General features: G+C 35.0%; 1 protein-coding gene across 7 annotated transcripts in view; it reads right to left on the reverse strand.

The window, feature by feature from the left end:
* Positions 1–22,949, reverse strand: part of SSBP2 (single stranded DNA binding protein 2) — a 314,003-nt gene that overhangs the window by 168,502 nt on the left and 122,552 nt on the right. The gene's annotated exons all lie outside the window — the stretch shown is intronic.

Genomic DNA, 22,949 nt, shown 5'->3' on the forward strand with positions numbered 1-22,949 from the left:
ATGATGTTTTCTTATTTGAAAGTTGCTAAGAGTGTAGATATTAAAAGTTTTCATCACAAGGAAAAAAAAATTGTAACTATGTACAAATCATTACACTGCATAACTAAAACTAATATAATGTTACATGTCAATTATACCTCTATTTTAAAAAATGACGTTTTTCTGTGTGGTCTTTTTTGCAAGCTAATATTCCTTTACTTACATAAATATAATTTATATGTAAATATATAAATATAAACATACAAATTTAAATAAATGAATAAATAATTTAAATAAATAAATTTAAATAAAAATAAAAATTTTTTTTAATGTTTATTTATTTTTGAGAGAGAGTGACAGAGTGTGACCAGGGGAGGAGCAGGGAAAGGGACACAGAATCTGAAGCAGGCTCCAGGTTCTGAGCTGTCAACAAAGAGCCCGACGCGGGGCTCAAACCCTTGAACAGTGAGATCATGACCTGAGCTGAAGTCGGATGCTTAACCGACTAAGCCACCTAGGCGCCCCTAAATAAATAACTTTATATAAATACCTCCATTCACCCTAAAACCTGGAATTTATTACTTATGAACAAAGTTAAGAACAATGCTTTAACCCTAAGTATTTAATACAAACCCAAATTCAACCAAAAGGATACCTTATTTCACAGGATTAAAAGAATGTGTGATACACCACAGCTCACTCAAAAACATCACTGGAATTCCTTCTAACGCAAATGAAAATTTGATTACAAATAAAAACTGCCTTTATTAAACTATTCAAAAACCCACTGATTCACAACTGGGGAAATACATTTATAAATTAACTTCTGAATGGTTGAAAATATATCCAAGGAACCTAAGTGGAAACACATAAAATGCAACTTCTGGAAAAAAAAATCTTCATTTTATACATGTTCAAGAACAGCCATCCATTCTGTCAAACTAGTTACCAAGAATGCTTGAATACGTTCTTGAGTCATCCAGAACTGTTGTAGCACAAAATTAAAATGGTGATAACCTTCCTGTCACCGCAACTGGTTTTAGACATCACTTCAGTTTTTAAAAATTGAGAAGAAATTTTAATATGCCAAAAAAGGTACTGAATAATGAAAATGGAACCTATTTAAATAATCACCTATGTGAGCTGTTGATAAATTGCTGTTAAAAAACAAAACAAAAATAAAAAGAACTCTGGTCATTAAAGGTAGTGATATCTGGGAACACTCTAGGAATAGAGTCTAGAACGTTTCAGGCAAAAATTAATTTCTAATTACTTATTATCATAATACCTTAGAAAAAAACCAACTTATACTTTTCCCATGCATGCTCCACTCAGTCTGGTGAGGAGGAAGAAAATACAAAGAGGCAGTCAAGGAATAACACTGTGACCTGGGATGAATTTCTTACCATCACCTCTTGGCAATGGACAGACTCCAAAGCTATGACTACTTTCTCTGATACTGCCTTCCTCTCCGATCGTACTCTCAGTAGAAAACTGAGATGTATCTCAATAGAAAATGGGCCAATCAATCAACTTCAGTGAAATAAATTTGCTCTCTATCCCAAAATATATAATCTTTTTTTAAAAAAAGCAATTAGAGCAAAGTAACAGGATGAATGAATTAAAAATATTTATACATGTTTACATTGTGTGTGTGTGTGTGTGTGTGTGCTATACTTTAATAAAAATTCACTTACTTTAAAAATCAGGAAATGAGCTTCAGAAAGTTTCATTAACATAGTGCTTATGTTACATGCTCACATGGCATAGAAAAGGTAGAACCTGGATACAAACTATCTATTCATCTCTCTGACTCCAAAGACACTGGCTGCTTTTGTTGATTATACTATACTGTCTTCCACTCAAATGAAGTGCAACAAAATAATTAATCATTCCATATATATTAAATGCTTATATGAAATGCACTAGGCATTGTGCTGGGTACTAGAAACTTAGAACTATATAGTGGTAACAAAGTATGCCAATAATTAAAATTCATTATTGATCTTAGCCATTGCCATATACACATAAATAAAGGTAAGTCCTATACAGAAGTATATCCTTTGAAGGAATCAAGAAAGGCTTTATGAAGAAAATGGTATCTAGGATAGCTCAAAAGATGGATTAAGTTTAACAGGTTTGACCGTTAGAAAACATCAGGGAAACATTTCCAAAGCCATGTGACTGAGAAAGGGCTGGATTTTTTAAAGTACTGGGTTTAAGCATAGCTTTTTTTTTAATTTTTTTTTTTAACGTTTATTTATTTTTGAGACAGAGAGAGACAGAGCATGAACAGGGGAGGGTAAGAGAGAGAGGGAGACACAGAATCTGAAACAGGCTCCAGGCTCTGAGCAGTCAGCACAGAGCCCGACGCGGGGCTTGAACCCACGACAGTGAGATCGTGACCTGAGCCGAAGTCGGACGCTTAACCGACTGAGCCACCCAGGCGCCCCTAAGCATAGCTTTAATGTACATACACAGGAAAACATTCTAGCAAACATGACTGAAGCAGATGAGAGTAGAAACTAATGGAACTAACAGAAGCAGATAATCATGAAACTTAATGCCAGGTAAAGAAATGTGGATTTCTTCCTGAAAGTACTAAGAAATCATTAGACATTTTTGAGCACAGGAATTACATGATTAAAGCAATAATTTTGGAACTATTAGTCTGGTATCAGGGAAGGTAGCAAGAGGCAAAAATCATTTGGAGGATGTTGGCAGAGAGGGGGAGGAGTCAAACATTCATTTCAAATCCTGGGAGGATAGAAGAAAGATTACATCAGAAAAAGAATTGTGAAATCTAGAAGGGACAAACAAGTTTCTTATTGTTTTTTCACATTTTCTTTGTTTAGGTTTGGCTAGGGGTGGGGTGATTTTGCTTTTAAAACCCTGAATTGAAAGTGGCAGACTGATATACAAGTGTAAATGTCCAAGAGACCAAATGGAGAGAGAAGATTAAAGCTTGAGAGGGACTGGAGAGTCATCCTATTGAGGATAACAAAATCAATGGTGAGGGCAAAAGAGAAAAATTAGCATGGAAGCAGTTCTGAGTATTAAGGTGCAAGAAGAGGACTGACAAAGGAAAAAGAGATCACATTACATTAATATGCACAGACCTCATTATGGATGATTTAAAGATGAGTAACTTCACTATGTTTTTCATTTTAACCTTAGCTGTTTCTGTCCTCATCTACTGTACAGATAGGAGTGGACATATTCTGGTTACAAAATATATGCGTTCAACCCTATAGTTTCAAGTAACTAACAGCAAAAATAGCACCTGGCCCTTCAGCGCAGGCATGCACACGCACTGACGCACACATGCATGTGCAAGCACACAAACACACACATGCACAATATTAAGTAATTGGATAAAGGCTTTCACAATAAGGAAAGGAAGCTGTCAAAGAGCCCCTAGATACTACCTGGTGAATAGTTTTGCCAGTTCCTGTCATGATTAACTGCCAGCAACAATTTTTTACATTAATTATAATTATATATATATATTTTATATATATTTTAAATTATATATATATAATTATAATTATATATTTTGCACCACGTATTCATAAGAACTTGCCAGTAGGTATGCTTTTTTAATTTAAGAGATGCTTTATTTTAATTTCTGATCTTAATTTGATAGTAATTGAACAATTTAGTTTTCAGTTTATCTACCCTCCAGCCCAGTTAAGGAGTTAATGTTCTAGAAATAACATTTAATGTATTTAAGAAAGCTTACTATTTCAAAGGCCTTGAAGAAATTTTCTGTAAAACAAACAAAAATTACTGCTTCCTGGTTTCCATTTTGAAAATTTGAATTTTGGGGAAGGAGTGGTATGAGGTTGGGCTAAGTGGCTTTTCACAGAATAGAAATGCCTGTATTTCCCTCAAAGTATAGTCTCTATAAATCAAGATACTAAAGCAGAACTAAAGAAATGGTTTACTACTGTTGAATTTTTTTCAGAAAAATCTAACTGTACAGCAATTAGAAGAAAAAGAAGCTGTGCTGGTAGGAGAAGAAACAGATTCAGAGTGCTATATCCTAAACAGTGGAAAAGTATATTAGGTCATACTCTTGGCTTTGCTCAGGTGGGCAGTAAAACACCATCAGCCATGTTAACTCCAAATTCAACTCAAGCTCATGAATATTTACTGAGCACCTACTGAGCCAGGCGTGTAGGGAAGGATAAATAAGTTGACAATTTGACCAAAAGATATCTAATGCAAAATCAAGACACACACTAGTTTTCTACATTAGTTCTAATTTCAGACTGCAAATTTTAATTTTTGGTTGGGGAAACGGCATCACGGTGTCTAGTGTCCCAATCTGGGATTTTCATATCCCCACAGTTTATTGTTTTTCTGATTTGTATTAAAAATACAAAAGCCACAAATTTCTGATTTGTATTAGAAATACTATGTAACCCTGATAAATTGGTTCTGGATGAGAAAGACTGATACCTTATCAGAGATGATGACAGCTACGATAACAACCCAGATATCTTAAGTACATTTTCAGGCAAGCATATTATATCAAGTACAAGTGTGTTCCATGTCAAGGCATTTATGATGCAAAATATTTTAACTGGGATTCTCCTTAAAAAAAGACTTCATGTGTGAGGATAAAAAATGTTTTGTGTCAGAAGGCAAGGACATACGATGACACCATATATTAATATCCAATGGTAATTTTACAGTGCTCAGCTTCTGGGTCTATTTTTTATCCCAGTACCCTATTTTTAAGGCGTAAATGATTAAAGGTAATCTTCAATTTAATTATCACTTAATATCTCAGATCTAAAAATGAAGGACAACATATAAACCAAATACAAAATATTCTGCTTTTCTACCTAGAACACCAAGAAATCCAGGTGAAAATTAAATAAAAACACAAATTTTATAGGTCAAATGCACAGTCCACTACTTTGGTTCTCATAGGTACATGAATGGTCTAGTACCTAATGTACTAGTATTAGCACCTAGTACCAACTGATTGCAATTCAATCATACCATTTATTGCCAAGGTCTATAACAAACACAGAGAAAATGATTAGTAGATAAAGTGCAAGTAAGATGAAAAGTCCCCTGAGTCCAAATTTGAAGCTGGAAGTAACTACGAGCATATAATCCCTGAGGGCATATATGCAGCAGTACTACAGAGGCCACAGGATTGGTAGAAGGCTACAAGTGACACCTGGGTTAAATGTAAAATGACTGTGTGTTTGAGTAAATGATCTGAAAAGTCACCTTCAGCCCCAAACATCAGTTACTTTATACCTTACAATTTTGTGGAGTCTGTACCATGTTAATAGGAACCTTCAGAACCAAGAAGAAAGAATCCACTGAGAGTAAGAGTAACTACTAAGTTGAAAAATTCAATTTTGGCCTTTTAAAAGATAGTAGACAGAAAAATGACTTGGCCCATAGAAGACAGAGAGGAAAATGTTTCTGCTTGGGAAATCTATTACTTATAGCTACTGGTTGCCTAAAATTGAGCATAGTACAATGATTTTTAAGTATATGAGTACAAGGAAATAAAGTGTATTTTATGTTTTGTAGAAAACTATAAAAAGAATAGTCTTATTCTTATAACACAATCTCTTTCTGTGCCTTGTCTCCTCAATATTTCGCATTTGATTGGCTCCTTTCAAGCAAGAATATGTACTGAAAAGCAATCTAAAACATGAGCTTATATAATTGCTTCAAAAACAAATACCTTGATTAATTTAACTTCATTCTAGCTATAAATTCTAACTAATTTTTTTTTTATTCAGAAATTTAGATGTAAAGCTCACTAGATCAGAAACAGAAATGTCCTTATCAGTAGCAATCAAGTTCTATCTCAGCTAAGGCTTTGCTTTTTCCCAGTTTTGTGAAGAGCTCTTAAACTGAATCTCAAAGTAAATAGCTTTTCCCTTGAAATATAAGCACAGTTTGTTTAAGTATTAAGTTAAAGCTCTGGTTGTTTTGTCTAAGAAAAGCCATCATCACAAGACAAAAGTATTTGCCTTAGTTTAGGGGTTAGCTCTATGACGAGTTGCTACTTCTTTCTCTTTACAAACTTTAAAAAATATTAAAAATAAAATAAGCTAATTAACAAAATTAAGTTCTCTTTATTTTAATGAAATTATACTTTAAACAATTTATGGTACAAAAGATGAGACTTCTTCCATTTTAATCATTTAAAAATATTTGGTTCAATAAGTATTCTTGTAAATTCACAAAAAGCAAGCATTCTTCTGAAAATAATTTATATTAAACCTAATGTATATGTACTCAAGTTTTGTCTTAGACTTCTTTTACACAGTATAATTCTCTAACACATATTTCTCATTTATAGAATATATGCAAGTGACACAATGTAAAGATAATTTTGTAATGATTATTGAAATCTGATAGTAAACACATGATCAGATGTATTACTATCCTGTTTTAACATATAGATAACATTTCAAAATATAAATAACAAAGGAACTACTCTGAAAACTAGTTAATCAAACACATAAATAGGTGCTATCCTCATGTATGTTTCTACTTCATCCTAAAAAGTAGACACTTGACACATTTTCCATCTGAAATATGGTTTCCTATCATTGCCCAGTGAGTTTTAGAATTTATTAGATTAAGGAGAACAGAATTATAAAAACTATTACCAAGTCACAGCTTCTTGGCTTTTAAACAGAATAAATGGGGTGGGGAGGCAGCACCTGGGTGGCTCAGTCGGTTAAGCATCAGACTTCAGCTCAGGTCATGATCTTGCAGTCCGTGAGTTCGAGCCTTACACCTGGCTCTGTGCTGACAGCTCAGAGCCTGAAGCCGGCTTCAGATTCTGTGTCCACCTCTCTGTCTGCCCCTCCCCTGCTCATTAATAGGTATTATTTAATGAACTTTAAGGATATTTCTACATACATCAGAAATCTGGAGAGAAGAGAATAAATCAGCCAATTATTGAGCTATTGTTAACAACCACGTGGGTTTTTTTGGAGTGATCAGTGACATATTCAAATATTTGGCCTAAAATTTTTAATGATTTATCTAGATATTTACCAAGAGTTTTATTGTATTATCAGGCAATGATTATTTAGCTGAATTTCTAATAATTCTTGCAATATATCTTACATTTGAAAGAATTAGATAATATACTCAATTTTTCATAATGAGTCAAATAGTCATACATAATAACAATGTGTGAGACAGCTTTAGGCTAGGCACTAGGCACTCATGAAATATTTTACTTCTCTTATTAGCACAAAGAAAGGACTTTTGTTATATAGCTTTGCTATCCTGGAATTGACAACACTTTTAAATTCTATTTTAACCATAAAAAATATTGCAAGGAAACTAAAGTACCGAAGATTGGGTCTTATAAAAGTTGCTCTCCAAATAGTTGAGTGGTGTGCCAGAGGAAAACACAGGAAACAAAGGCCAAATAAGGAAACTGTATGATATGAAGAAGCATGAAAACCCAAACCAACACATATATAAATACTAGACACCTATGTGCTACACTATAGAATTAAAGAACTGTAATGTTTAGCAGCAAGAAGACCTTCTGGCATTGATAGGGAAAAAATCTGTTATTAGATGGCCAACAGGACTGATAGGGAAATTCCAGTCTCTGACCAGACTCCCCTTCCGGGTTCTTCTTCCTACCCCACTTGCCCACGCCAAATTACTACTAATGAGGAATGCAGAAGTAACAGACTATAAATTGTTCCCTCTGCTTACACACTCAGGGCTCAGACCTCTGGAGAGTGATCTCCTCTGAGCCTGCTGGTGTGAAATAAACTTGCCGCCTCCCAAGATCTCTGAGTGCTGCTTGGTTCTTCTGCTGGGTGATCCAGACTAGGTTCTGTAACAGCATGAATATTCAGTCAGGTAGCAGGAGAACAAGTAAGAGCAAGCTGAGGGAGATACGTAAAAGTGCTGTGCCCAGAAATTCCATACATAATAAAATTATATGTGAAGTATATGCCTAATTTAACTCATTAGGATGAGACAGTTAAAATTTAAAAAAAAAAATTTTTTTTTTCAACGTTTTCTTTTTTATTTATTTTTGGGACAGAGAGAGACAGAGCATGAACGGGGGAGGGTCAGAGAGAGGGAGACACAGAATCGGTAACAGGCTCCAGGCTCCGAGCCATCAGCCCAGAGCCTGACGCGGGGCTCGAACCCACGGACCGCGAGATCGTGAGATCGTGACCTGGCTGAAGTCGGACGCTTAACCGACTGCGCCACCCAGGCGCCCCATTTAAAATTTTTTTAAATGATGGCCATAAATACTTTCACATATCTTTTTCACACATCTTACTGCATCTTCAAAACAACCCTGTGAGTTAAATAGTTTAAGATTATGAAACATAACAAAAGAAATATATAATATGCTTCATTAAAAAAAATAAGAAAAGTAGATCATCCTATAGTTTTAGAATGAACAAAAACATAAAATACATATATCCTGTGCCTCAGGAGCACAGATGCAAAAAGTAATTGTGAGTTTCTGTTTGCTTCTGAATAGTAATACACGAGTACCTCTCCTCTTCAAGCTACTCATCCTCAATCTTCCCTTAGTCATGCTATTGGGTTTCCCTGGCATATTCTTTGTCCTTTCCCCCCACCCTGCTTCAATTTCAATTTCCTTCTTAAAGCCTTCCCCAGTGAATACAATCTACTCAAATTTTTTCCTTCTGTGTAAACTACAATTAAGAAATCCTAAAACTAGGTTTTATTATAAAATTTCATTTGCAAATCAGTTGTTTGAAAATTAGAATTTCTTTTATGTAAGAAAACATGTTATAAAATTTCCAGGCTTTCAATAAAAAAGCCTTTTAAATTTACAATAATAGAAATACTATTTGAGGTGAAAAGTAATAGAAAATTATTTCCTAAGATTATTATAGCTTATAATAAATGCTAGTGTTTATTCAATTAGCAGAACATGAGGAAACATACCAGAGTTCTGTACTGATTCTGAATACAACTTTTGGATGCTTTCTGGACGGACTTTCAAAGTCTAACTGCAGTATACAAAAAAAAAAAAAAAAAAAAAGAGAGAGAGAGAGAGAAAAGTTAACATCGCAGGCTTTAGGTTGACATCCTTAGAAAGGCCTGGGTGTAAGGACAGCCTTTGGCTGGTTGCTGGGAATTTTGATTTCAGGAGGGTTCACACCATTCACAAAATGGTGGCTCACTATGTCTAAACTGCTTGCACAAACAATATGGTTTATACTAAACATCTACTTTCCTTCTAGGAGTTTGAATTTTGGTATATACTAGGCAGAGGGTGTCTACATGACTAGCCCCCCCCCCCCCAATAAAAACCTTTGACACTGAGCTCAAATGAGCTTCCTGGTAGATGTTTCACATTTGTGACCACAACTAGTTGCTGGAGTAATTCAGTGCAACTTGTGTGACCCTACTAAGAAAGGGCTCTTGGAAGCTTAAATATGAAATCTTCCAGACTTTCTCCTGTGAGCCTTTTGCTTTTTCTTCCATCCTTCCCTTGCCTTTTTTTTTCTTTATAAGTTTTGCTGTAATAATTATATCAGCAAGTGTGGCTATATGCTGAGTTCTGTGAATCTTTCTAGTAACTCACTGTATTTCAGGGGGTTCTTGGGGCCCCCTGCCCCAGGCTATTACTATATTTTGTCTCATTTCCATTAAATGTATGAATATTTCATTCTTAATACAAGTAAAGTAGTAATTGCATTTTGATCCTTCTCATTTGTGATTAAGGTTGTTTGAGGTTCTTCGTAAGAGTATGAGCAAAAGAGAAATATTTTAGTATAATAACTAAACCATATTTAGAAAAGAAGAAAATTTAAATAAGATGTGTGTACATATGAGGGGAAAAATACTGCTTGAAATAGAATAAACTGAAAAGTGAGTTGCAAAAAGGGTTCAAGGTAATGGAAGGAAAGGAAGCAAACCTGAAACAACATTTTCTATGAAGAAGAAAGCAGTGGTAGAGGGAGATGCCGAGTCCAGTGATTCTCTGTGTTTGCCACCATATTGGTGCAGAACATGTTGGTTGTTAAGTCCCTATGAAGGACGATTACTGACATCTGAAGTGCAAGTAGATGAGTACTTAGTAAATACTTGTTAACCAAGGTCAATCTTCTCCTAAAATAGCCATGGAGTCACCAAGTTTTCCAAAAAAATTATGAATAAATGAGATAGTCTTTTCAAAGAAGTTTTTAAAAAACAACTAATGACAAGATGCCTAGAAACTTTACAACAAACTTATTAGAAACAAAAAAGAAATAAGATCACATATCAAAAATTCAGAGCTTCAAAAAAATCAAATGGTAGCAAATGAACTTTTACGTGGACAACTAACAGTTGAAAAAGATCTTTAACGGTAAAAAGTTATAATTTGAGATAAGAAAATTCTGACCACAAAGAAAAACAGGGAAGTCTATGTAATAGAGCATGAGAGGTTCAAATTAGAAGTTAGTTAAAACAAAAAAACAATTCAAGCCCTTACCATGCCTTTAACCAATAATAAAAAGTTCTTTAAATAAATCAAAAACAGGAAGTCAGATAGATTATAGCTGGTCCACTTAATCTTGGTAAAAATAAATGCACTCATGAGTAGAAATTATATAGGAAAAGGCAATAATAAAAATCACAATTTGCATAGACTTTTATATTTCTCAGAGATCATTTACACACCATAGTCATTTGAGTCATAAAACAATCCTGTAAGAGGAGTGAACATTTTAACATCCCCTTCTAAAAGGTAAAAAAAGAGGTTCATCTGGATAAGTGATTGATGTCAGATGAATCAATAAAAGAAGAGCTTATATTAGGGCCCGGATTTCTCTACTTCTTAAAAATGAGATTTTCCTTTCCCCACCAATGTATTTCAAACTGTGTCTCTCAGAAGAGGACTTAGAGATATGTTTGGAATGAGGAGGGAAGTGTTACAAAGAGGAATTATCAGGCTTTTGCCAGAGATTTAAAAGGAATGTATCAGAAGGAAAATCAAAGTGGTAATTAACTGTGGATCTTTCAGGTCATATGTGTAATCCAGTAAGTACTGTAAGTGATGCAGTTTAATAGTGATTATGTATTGAGGGACCTACTCATATGCTTTCCACATAAGATGTAGAAAGCTGGAAACAGTATTGTTTCCAACCTCATCACACACAAACAAAAAAGGCAGTTAATCTACAAATTTTCTTGAGCCCCTAAGAGAGCTCATCTAAGTAAGAAAGACACCTCCAAGGAGAAACAGGACGTGAGCACTTGGCTACCTGAAGCAGACGACAGATGGCATACAGGCTGATAAGGACTCAGCTAAAATTTCTAACAAACTGCTAAAGGCTGAGTGTGAACCAGCATGAGAATAGAGAATCCCTGGGAGCCAGAAACATCAGGGGAATGAATGCTCATCTACTCAATAAGTCTTCTCACATTCCTCAGAGGGCAAAAAAAGTTGGGGGGGAAGAAGAGATTGGAGAGACCTCCCTCAAATAGAAGGCCTGGAGGACCGGAAAAGCAGCTACTGTGAAAAAAGCACAAAGTTCCACCTAGTCCCTCTCCCCTCAAAAAACAAAAAACCTGAAACTAAGGATGAAAGGTCAAAAACCCCTGTAGCCCTCAGGGCACAGGTGAAGAGTCAAGCTGAAGGAAAAGAACAGAAAAAAAGCCCTCCATCCCTGGAGGGAAAGGAAGAAAAAAACATCTGGAATTTACTACTAGTGGTCCTCCACCACTGGGATAAGACAGGATTGCTCACAATGTGACACCCAAGAGACTCAGGGAAACAACCTTCCAGTAACACTGAGGCTGACTCAGAACAAAGAATGTCACCCCATGTCCTATACTACCAGGCCAGTAATTATCAAGTAACAAATAAAGAGTCTACTTCTAGGGGAGGTTCCAGATAGCAACAAGAGACCCTGTGTAAGACTCAGAAACAAATTAAAGATTTTGGGGTGAAGACAGACCAGATACTGGGTTAAACCCTTGAGCTAACCAGCCTCTATTCTGAACACAAAATAATGCTAGAGAAATCTGAAGCCCACAGTGCACTGATACCAAAGCAACAACAAAACCCGACCCCAGCAAAACCCCTGACTATATTAACTGCTCTCCCCATACATGAAAGGGCTAGGAAAAAAAGAGGCATGTCAATTTTTAAGCAGAATAAAATTTATCTCAGTCTCCACTGTCCTAGGCAAGATATTTAGCTTTCAGTCAATAAGTACAAGCCATATGAAAAAAGAAGGAAAAAAAAAAAAAACAAGCACATAGTCAACCAACAAAGAAATAAATTGATATGAGAAAGTTAGTGGCATTATCAGGCAAGAAATTTAAAGTATCTGTGATTAATATGTTAATATATTCCAGTGTAAAAAGGTTGACCAAAAGCCAGAACAAATGGAAAATTTCAGTAGAGATGGAAACTATAAAAGAAAATCAAATCAAATCAAATCAAAAGATGGAAATAAAAACACGGTAACAGAGATAAAGGCTGCCTTTGACAAACTCATCAGTAAGCTCAACACAGTGAGGAAATCATCAGTCAACCTGAAAATAAGTAAATAAAAATCACTCACCGTGAAACACAAAGAGTAAACTAAAAAAAAAAAAAAAAAAAAAAAAAAAAAAAACCACACAATTAAAAAAAATAAAAAACACAAGTATGAATAAAAAAGAGAGCAGATCATTCAAGTACTATGTGACAATATAAAAGTGTAACACACCTGTAAGGAAAAGAGGTAAAAAAGATTACAGAAAAAAATATTTGAAGATATTTGAATAGCTGACAACTTTTCATAATTAGTAAAATGTAACAAAACACAGATTCGACTTGCTCAGAAAGCATCAAGTAGGATAAGTATCATACATAGATGTATTATATTCAAATCCCATAATAAATAAATAAATAAATATATATATGTATATATATATGTATATATATATATATATATATATATATACATATATATATATAGATGGCATCTAGAAAAAAAAGGAATTACAACAAACTTCTGATAATAATTTGCCATACAGAAGATAATGGAGTGATATCTTTTATTACAGAGGTATAAAATATCACAGAGTAGAGACCAGCCATCCCCACTACACCCTATCCAAATTCCTCAACGAAGGAATCCAGCAGCATAACAAAAGCTCTACACCATTATGTTCCTGGTATAATTTTGTTACACAGACACAGGAAGTGAAACAACAGTCTGTACATCCCTACCTCTAGTTTTGTTTCCTCCAACCCACCCTGATACCTGAGTGGACTTTTTGTGTGTGTGTTTCAGAATTTAAAAAGAAAAAAAAAAAGGTTTATTTATTTATTTTGAGAAAGAAAGTAAGTGCACATGTGCATGTGCACCCGAGTCACAGGAGAGGCAGAGAGGGTGAGAGAGAATCTAAGCAGGTTTCGTGCAGTCAGCATGGAGTCTGATGGGGGGCTCTATCTCAGGAATTGTGAGATCATGACCTAAGCTGAGATCAAAAGTCAGGTGCTTAGGGCGTCTGGGTGGCTCAGTTGGTTGAGCATCCGACTTCGGCTCAGGTCATGATCTCGCAGTTCGTGAGTTCGAGCCCCATGTCGGGCTCTGTGCTGACAGATCAGAGCCTGGAGCCTACTTCAGATTCTGTGTGTGTCTCTCTCTCTGCCCCTTCCCCACTCAAGCTCTGTCTCTCTCTGTCTCTCAAAAATGAATTTAAAAAATTAAAAAAAAAAAAGAGTCTGGTCAAACCCTACTTAGATCCTTAATCACAAAAACTGTAACCTCTCCTTCATGAGAAATGCAAAGAAATCTGACTGTCTTTATTCTCTAAACATGTATAGTACCAAGCAGTAACCTGGTATTAACACCGTTGCTCTTACTCTTCTGAGGAGAATAAATCTTAAATCATCTGAAAGATCCAGGACCCCACAGTGGGGTTGCCATTTGGGAATTATGGCAAAGGGAGTGCCTGGTAACCTGACATCTGAAGGTGAGCTTTTGCCAATGGGACCACTGTTAGGAGAAGGGGAAGATGCCTAACCTCTTTTTGCCCAGGCCAAAAATTCCAGGCTAATGATGTTATTAGCCAGTTATATCATTAAAGGTTTTATGATGAGTCCAGTTACATCATTTTTACTTTATTCAAGACTGAAAGGAGTAAGTTTCTATTTCCCCCCTATTCTTCAATAAAAACACTTTTTTTTATTTTTTTTTCAACGTTTTTTATTTATTTTTGGGACAGAGAGAGACAGAGCATGAACGGGGCAGGGGCAGAGAGAGAGGGAGACACAGAATCGGAAACAGGCTCCAGGCTCCGAGCCATCAGCCCAGAGCCTGACGCGGGGCTCGAACTCACGGACCGCGAGATCGTGACCTGGCTGAAGTCGGACGCTTAACCGACTGCGCCACCCAGGCGCCCCAATAAAAACACTTTTAACAAAAACAAATGAACATAATTTTTAGACCAGAAGGGCCTTTTCAAAGGGATGCTGAAAATATTAAATTTTATTGTCTAACTTCTAGGACAAGTCACCAAGACGTCATAGCAATTTGCTTACAAACAATAGACAGTGAATGGTCAAAGCCTGTAGATATCATGGAGGGTGGGGAAGGAAAGAGAAAGGGAAAGGGAAAGAGAGAGAGAGGGAGAGAGAATGAATAGGCCTGCCTCTGGTTCAGGAGAGGATTTTTCCAAGGACAAAAACTTTTCTACAGGCTGGGTCTTTCACTTATTCTCTCAACTCATCCCAAAATGCTCTATCAAAATTCAGGTAGATATCCCTGCTTTTTAATCACCATCAAATATGCACTACATTCTAGGCACTGTAGTAGGCAGTGAGGAGACAGAGGAGAATATGATCTCAATTTTTCTGCACTCATGAAACTTAGCCAGTTCTAATCTCCTCCAAAGCTCCTCCTGAAAGCCTTCTGTCAACTGTGCAGGCTAGGTTTTTAAGCCCATCCCCCAAATGTTTCCATAATATGCTGTTTATTTTTTTTGCCAGAGCACATTTTATTGTCAATCATCTTTTGACTTATGTCCCCTATGAGACAGAAGCTCTTTAAACACTGGGGCTCTGTTTTATTTCCATATCTTCATCACTAAGGATTGTGTCTGGCAAGGTCAATAAATATATTTTTAATTAAAGAAGTAACAAATTTTTTAAAAAGTGTTGAGATGGTCTGCCTTTTTAAAAATAAAAGATATAGATTAGATGCTGGAAATCTAAGATAAACCACATGTAATAATTTTTAGATATTTCTATCATGGATCACAAATAATGCATAACATATACTAAGGAACTACAAAGTTAAAGATCCTACATGTATCTTAGTTAGAAAATAAAATCCACACCAATGTTCTATAACAATTTAGGCATTGTTATAAATAATTCAGAATCACAGGAAAAGATTGTAAGGAACAGCCGAGTATATGAGACAGGAAAAAGGAAGGGAGAAACCAGATATAATCTAGTAATCACAAATTTAAAAAGGAAAAATACTAAATTCCTTACAAATTATTTTGCCTATTTTTCTTACCATAGCAACAAAATAGTATAGTAGGATAGACATTAGACTAGTACAGAAAGGCAATTCTCTCCTTCAGAAATGCTTTCCTTATAACTTTTCAAACTCTGGCTAAATATGCAAAACAATAGAAAATAAAAAATATCAACATTTAGGGTATACATATTTAAGATATAAAAGCAAAAGGCATTACGCTATTATTGAGTCTTTCTACAAACTTGACCGCAACAAATTAAGTATTTATATCAGTGTTTTTTTCTTAAATGGGGTGGGAGGGGCACGAGCAAGGGAGGGGCAGAGAGAGAAGACAGAGAATGAATCCCAAGCAGGCTCTGTGCTGTCAGCATGGAGACCCACGTGGGGCTCAAACTCACAAACTGTGAGATCATGACCTAAGCATAAATCAAGAGCTGGACACTCAACTGAGTCACCCAGGCACCCCAGGCTGATAGAATTCTTTTAAAAAGCTTTATAGGTTTCTTATGTTTCAAAAAACATATTTTATAAGCCCACTCATTCAGGCAAATGCTATGCCCACAGATGTCACTGAAATAAGTCCTTTTGTACCTTGGGCCCTCTGTGAGGCTGCTGTGGGACAAGGTCCTGAAGATTCTTGGAAGCCCTTTTGTTTACGAGAGAAAAACTGGAAGTTGTGCCATTAAGATTCCTGAAAGGTTTTTTTGTGTGTCTAAGAGAATCTATGAGGGCCGCCTCAAATTTTTCTGAGATCTTAAAAAAGGTTTTATAGTTACACCTTAGTTTCATTTTTACCTTGAGACCACATTTTCCAAACTTTGCTCTGGGTTTGATCTTCATTCTTAGGCCCTTTGAGAACCTTTGCAGGCTGGAAAAACTTTCCTGAGCCCTTTACATTTCCTCCAAATTCTGCTTGAAAACAAGAATTTCTTTTTTAACTCCTCTCTCCCCATCCACATTTCATAAGGTATAGCTAAAAGAAAAAGTTGAAAACACTTTGGACATTCTTTATCATACCCCCCTTTACCATATGCATCAGTTCACTAAGTACACTTTCTATTTTCCATGTTACCATAGGTGGAGTTTTCCTAAACTTTCTGCCACTAGATAACAAAGATATTCTTATTTCCAGTTTCAAATAATATTGGCATTACTTTCTTTCAAGCCCTCATAGTCTCCATGAAGTTATCTCAAGTTTCATGATTTCTTGTCCACCCACCAGCTGATACTATGTCCTTTTCTTTTTGTTACAGTAGCACCCCACTTTCAGATACTAAGTACTATTCTCATTATCTATTGCTGTATAACAAACCTTCCCAAAGTTAGTAGCAGATAAAATAACAACTTTTTTTATTATGCTCATGGGTCATGTAGTTCAGAACTTTGGACAGTGAACAGTAGAAATGGCCATCTCTACAGACTCTGGGATATCTGTGCCTCAGCTGGGAAAACTCAAACAGCTAAGGACTTCTTCATTAATGGCTTCTTCACTAATGGCTCTTCCTCAGACGCCTGGAAGGTAGAGACACTGCTAATCTTGGGACTGCATTTCTTATAGAATGGTGATACAGCTTTAATAGGGAGCATCCTGAGAAGCAATGGCTGAAAAGCAAGCATTCCAAGATACCAAAGCAAAAGATGCAAGACTTCTTCTGACCTAGCCTCAGAAGTCACATAGCATCACTTCCCTCATATTTTACTGATTACAAGCAAGTCACTAAGGTCAGCTCAGATTCAAGGGAAAGGAAATTGGACTCCACCTCTTGATGGAAGAGTGGCAAGGTCACAAGCAGAAGAATATGGGGGATGGGAGATACTGTCACCATCTTTGAAAAGTGTAAAAAGTCACAATGGATATGAAAAGATTGATCAGGCTCAAGAGGAAAAAAGTTGAGGCTTCAACCAGTAACAGCTCTCCTGAAATGATAACAATATGTATAATAAAAACAAAACTACAATCATTTCTCAAAAAACTTAAAAACTAGAAATTATGACAATTATTTGTTATTGGGTTCACCATTTAACATAAAACTGTGTTTTTATTAGTTAAATTTTATGAAAACACTTCTGTGGCCTCTATACTATCATTTTGAAAAAGTATATACAATGAACATATACAAATAAGGCTCTAAGTGTTCTTCTGAATAGCTTAATGTTATTAAACAATTTACACAAAATTTGAACCTAGTAATGAAAATATGTATATCCCATCATTCAAAATAATTTACCACATTGCACATGAGGAAAAAAACATGTTTGGTTTTTTGTTTGCCTGTTTTTTTTGTTTGTTTTTTTAAGTAAGCTCTACACCCAATGTGGGGCTTGAACTCACAACCTTGAGATCAAGAGTCACATGCTCTACAGACTGAGCGAGGCAGGCACTCCAAAACATGTACTGTAAAGTATAAAAGATGAGTGGACTATTGAAAAAATATAATTTACTACTATTTTCTCTGTCCAGAAACACTACATATCTACCATAATCACAATTCATCAATAAGGTGGCCATTATCTTAATACTCACAATGATCACAATTATTTTATGTATCATTAGGAAGAGAGAAAAATACTGCCAGATAATTAGATCATGGCATGAAACTCTCTTAGTTGTTCATGAGATGCATATCCATTTCAGAGCTGTTTAAAAACACATGTATTTTTTTTAAGACATTAATGTTTAAATATGGTGCTCACTGACTTAATAGGAAGGATGCTATTATATAAAATCTTCACAATTCAATTGATCATGAGTATAAATGTTGTGATATCTCTACTTGTTTTTGCATAGTGTGTTGACAGAGCAAAAAACAAGATTTTTCTTGGTAAATCACTTGACTTATAACCTGAGAAGAAATTCTTAAATTTTAGATACATTCTTAATACATCATCAAATAAGTTTGATAAAATGTGGTATTGTTTGTACTGATCTTATTAAAGTAATATCAGGAAAATCCATGAGAAAAACAGCTTTAAAATTAAAAGGGGAGAGGAGTTTTCTAAAATTATTGGAAATGACTAGCAGGCAGGAAGTTACAGATTGTCTTTTTCATTCTGAAAATTGTTAGTTGCTCCAAAGACAAAATCTTTTCTATTTTTTTTTTTTTTCTGAGCACAGGGCATAGGTATGGTAAATTAAACTCTATAAACTAAATGTCAAAAATAAACATGGTACATTAGTTTGCATAGTCTTGCTTATATTTTTAATAAGCCAAATAAATAAATTTGGCCACAAGGCTACCATAATTTCAAATCTAGGTAAAGTGGTAACAAAGGCCTTAAACACTAAATATTTTAATTCATAATACAAAACAAAATATCTCAACAGCTTTAAAATTTAAATATTTCATACAGATACGCACTGATGATCAGATCTTTTTAATGACATCACTGAATATACAAGATATTATAAAATACATTGTAGGGGTACATGGGTGGCTCAGTCAGTTAAGCATCCAACTCTTGATTTTCAGTTCAGGTCATGATCTCATGGTCCTGAGATCGAGCCTCATGTCAGGCTCCATGCTGGGTGTGGAACCTGCTTGGGATTCTCCCTCTCCCTCTGCCCCTCCCCTGCTTAAGCATGTGCACACACTCACGCTCTCTCTCTCAAGAATATATGTATATGTATGTATATACATACATATAGTAAATTATATATATATATATATATATATATATATATATTATTTCTCATTGAAAATGAAAATACTAACTGAGAAATCTAACAGTATCTCCTCCAATCTTTCAAAATGATAAAAATATACTTTTTACTTATCTTTTAATATTCTGGACCAGGTTAATTAAAGGGCATTTTTGGGGTACCTGGGTGTTTCAGTCGGTTGAATGTCCAGCTCTTGGTTTCAGCTCAGGTCTGATTTCACGATTCCTGGGCCCCACCTGGGCTCCACACTGCCGGTGAGGAGCCTACTTGGAATAATATCCCTCCTCCTTCTGCCCCTCCCCAACTTGTGCCCATGCTCTCTGTCAAAATAAATAAACTAAAAAAAAAAATAAATAAAGAGCATTTTTTTTCTCCACTTAAAATGAAAAGATACAAAGATCTCATGTGATAAGAATTTTAAGTATTTTAAATGAATCTGATCAATATTTACCTATATATTTGAATTAAAGGGCTGAATTTTTTTTTCTCATTAGAACATTAGTTTAATATATAAATTAACCTTTGACTTTCAGAGCTTTCCTAAATATCAAGGTCTTATCCTTGATTCCTATTCTCTTCCTTTCTCTAATTTTCATTATGTAGAATTAAATCTTCTAAAAAATATTTTATTAAATAGAATTTGTATTTCTTGTTATTTATTTTAAAAGGTGATCCTCCCTCAGAAGATTCTTTAACAACAAAAAAAAAAAACCCCAAAAAACACAACTTCCTCTTTTTAAATAAAAAATTACAAAAATAAAAACCTTAAATTGAATTACCTTATGAATTAACTCTGACTCAACTCATTGATTCTCCAAAACAGAAAGACAGCTCTTATATTTTTATTCTTGACAGCACCACTAGAGTAAAGTAAGTATCTATCTACTTATACTTTACTCAAGGGAAAAATATGCACAATTTTTTCTCTACAAATATTTAGTAACAAGATCTATTATTCCTTCTTTGGATTTCTAATTAATTTCTATTATTGGGTAAAAATTAATTAATTAACTAATTAAAAGGGCTTTAGCGAAATTGCAGTCTTTAAAAAGTCCTCAATTTTTTTAAAATCCAAATTAAGTAAATCAACTCTATTTCCCTAAACACCTCCCATTATTGCTATTTTAGTCTTTTGATATGAGTAAGGTAAGCAACAGCTGCTTTTGTTCCAGATACATATTAAAAGCCCATGAGAATGACATACACATTTAAATTACAGAAAACTATATATAATTATCACTTCTTAAATTTCGTAAAAGAAGAAAAAAAATCCTACTGGCTCTTTTTTACTTCAAAGAAAATTACTGAGATAAATTTTTTGTTTGTTTTAATTCAGCCTTGCTATGACTTTAACTCTAAAAGTTTTTAAAAAGAATAAGAAAGGGAAAATATTTTAAGCTAATAATCTGATTCAAAAGAAAATCAGAACGCAGACAGCCTATCTCACATTTTAAATATATAATGTGGACAATTTACCTACGTTGGAATAGTTAGGAAAGTCCTCACTGAACAGGCAGAATTTTACTTGTATGATTTGTTATGCAAAGGATTTAAGAGGATAGCCTATCTTTTTCCATGGGTAGAAACTGCTTAAGTTTATCAATGTTTAATAGAATTCAAATTTGGAAAAGAAGCCCAGGAGTTTGATTCAGAGAATGTCTGGGAAACAATCGGAACAGGAAGGTCCCTAAGCAAGAGGAATCGTTTTTGTTCTAGAAACAAGCATCTCTCAGATAAGAAAGAGGCCTCAGTATATGATCTAACTGGATGAACCACTTTGACACAGAAAAGTATAGGAGCTGGTCAAGAGCAAGTGAAGATGGTAATAAAAAGCAGAAAGTTTCCCTCAGTAACACTGCCAAGAAACTGAAGAAACTAATACCAAACATTCATTGAAAACACAAAAGCCTAGTTTCTCTCACCAGCAGAATTAGCCTGGAAGTCTCAGCAAGTGAACAAGCTGATGGAAAACTAAATGTTAGGCAGCTGAAGGGGCAGGAAAAGAACCTTTGAGGGACGGTCAGCTAGCAAAGTGCCCTCCTTATTCATTGCGCCCTCCAGGAGAGACCACTTAGAAAGTGAGAGGTTTCCAAGCACACCACAAGTTCTAAAGGACCAGGCAGAGGTGCCAGCTCAAACCTACCTTGGTCTGAACTTGAGCTCTCAAGCAATCAAGACAGGAGTTAGGTAAGAATGATTCCCAAATAGGAGACTTAAAATGGCCCACCCACTCCACTCCCCCACCCCACCAGCCCCTCAAGTAAGTAAATGTAAATAAGTAATCTCACTGGGAATGTGGACATGGAGATGAAACCAAGTAACTTCTATTTATATTTCGAACATAAAATCCTGCTGAGATTCCCAATTCTCTGCAAACTTCCCAGTGTTCATATTGTTACTTTATGTAGGTCTCTGTAGTGAATAAAATTAAAATCCTAGACATAAAGAAAGGAGTAGGCCCTGTGGAAGGAAAAACTGAGAAAGGAAAATAGTGAATAAAGATCAAAGGTTATGTTTATCGTCTGGAAAAGATAAAAGAGTACATAGGAAGGTGACCTGTGATAGGACAGGTTTACAGATTTAATTTATAGCAAGCTCCCAACGTCCTTTCACAAGAATATCTCAGGTTAGAGAAAAAAGGAAAGAAGATAGTCTAGTGTATGGGGCTATCTATTGATGCGATTTGCACAAGGAAAACATCCCCATAATTTCTAATACACATTAAAGTGTCCTATTGTAAGCAATACAGAAGTCATTTTTGATATCTAAAGATTTTCCATTTCTCTTATGTATTTGGGCTTTTGTCCATAATAAAAATTATAATATGAATTCAGCTCGGAAATATTTTCCTTTATTTTCTCTTTTCATATCTATCTCAGAGCTGACAAACCAAGGATAATGATGATAGGAGGGCTAAGATAAGGTGATACGGAAGATAAGGTAATGATCAAGGAAAAGCAAGAAAAAGGAATACTGAATGGGTCATATATGAGCAGTATAATGTTCCCATGGAAGTAGGGCACTTCGTTTAGAAATACCATGCCTCAAGAATGTAGATTCCTTCATCAAATATTAATTGAGTACCAATTAAGTATAAGACACTAGACTACAAAATTGAACATGATATATTTTTACAGCCTATATGTTTACTTCCCTTAGTTATGAGAACTTTTACATTGCTCTTAATAAGCAATTCAATACATGATCGCTAAAACAAAGTTGTAATGAAGAAAGAGAGCTAACATATAGAGATTTCCCTATTAATCTAAGTTTCAAAAACTTCTGGAAGAAGTCATGGATCATTTAAGTCCATTTAGTTTTCCTCCTAAATCTGAATCTACTTCTCCCCCTATACAATACATGACTGCTTTCTAAAATGAAATTGTGGCCTATAAAGATCATTCAGGCATTGACAATGCTTGAGTCTTAAGTCTTGCTTCAAAAACCATAAACAGCTTTTGAATATCTTAGGAACTCAACATAGTACATTAATACCAAACAAATTTTATTAGTTGCCCTAGAGTTCAAATTAGAAGGACCTGAACTAGTGAACAGATTTGAGAAATTTCCTGGGCTATATAGAACACACCAGGCAAGCTATCTAAGTGAGTCTACCCTTAGTGTGTTAAGTGTTTACCTTTCACTGAGTTGTACTTTCCCCTTGTCTTAATGTTAGCTCCTTCCTTCCTATCACCCCCTAAATGTGAGCTTTTTTTTTTTTTTTAATAAATTTCCATCCCCAGGCCTCAATTCTTTTTCTTTTTTTTAATGTTTATTTATTTTTGAGAGAAAGAGAGAGAACAAGATGGGAAAGGGCAGAGAGA

Source organism: Panthera uncia, assembly GCF_023721935.1.
Source record: "Panthera uncia isolate 11264 chromosome A1 unlocalized genomic scaffold, Puncia_PCG_1.0 HiC_scaffold_17, whole genome shotgun sequence".
NCBI lineage: Eukaryota > Metazoa > Chordata > Mammalia > Carnivora > Felidae > Panthera > Panthera uncia.